Below are 1065 nucleotides of genomic sequence, written 5' to 3' on the forward strand. Positions count from 1 at the left end.
GACCCAAGCGGCCCGGGCCAGGCCAGGGCACAGGTCTGAGCTTCCCACCCTCTGTGGAAGCATTGCCTAAGGATGCGGTGGGTGCATGGGCCTGACCCTGGTCTTGATGATGGAGCTAGTCCAGGCTGACCGCCCAGCCTGGAGCCCTGCATTGGGTGAGCAGGCAAAGTTTGCTTTGATTTTTCACTCCAGTTCTGAAGATTCGTTGATGACGGAAAGAGGAGGGTTTGAAGTAATTATAGAAGAGAGGTCCCAACTCATTTCTTGGTCTGGATCTAAATATTTACAACAATCATATTAATACAAGCACCTTTATCCTTTAAATACACTCTCATGCCTACTGAACAACAGTGTATCTCTGGGAGAAAGTTGATTTCTTACTACTTTGCTCATTTTACAAATGAGAAAGCCCAGGCACAGTTCCATGACTAGTCAGAGCCGAGAAGGAGTTAGTCCAACTCAGCACCCTCTCTGGAGTGACCTCAGGTCTCTCAGGTCAGGCAAAACCCTTCTTGGACCCTGATGTGATTTGGAGAGAAACTGGCCTCACTTCTCAGTTCTGTAGCTGAGTTCGGGAGCTTGTAGGGTAGAGTGGGGTTAGATAAGCAGATAAAGCTGTAGGTCCACTGAAATATCAGCTCCGGAAGGGCAGAGGTACTCTGGGCTCTGAAAACAATGCTCAGCACATAGTAGATGCTCAACAAATATTTGCGGAGTGAATGAATGAATGTAGCAAAAGTCTTTAGACTCCTGACTAAGAATTATCCTCTCTTTTTGCTCCATTACCTTTCATTTAAACTTACGCTTTCTCTCTTCCTGCCTCCTAAATCTTGAGCTTATGTATTAAAGTCTATTTGTTTTGGTTTTGTTTTATTTTAATGTACTATTTAGAATAATTTTAGATTTACAGAAAAGTTGCAAAGATGGTGTAGGGAGTTCCCATATACCCTTCACCCAGCTTCCCCTAAAGTTAATATTTTACTTAAAACCATGGTATTTGACAAAATGAAGAAATTAACATTGGTGCCATACAATTAACCAAATTATACACTTCGTTTGGATTTC

The sequence above is a fragment of the Pteropus vampyrus genome, unplaced genomic scaffold, assembly GCF_000151845.1.
Source record: "Pteropus vampyrus isolate Shadow unplaced genomic scaffold, Pvam_2.0 Scaffold493, whole genome shotgun sequence".
NCBI lineage: Eukaryota > Metazoa > Chordata > Mammalia > Chiroptera > Pteropodidae > Pteropus > Pteropus vampyrus.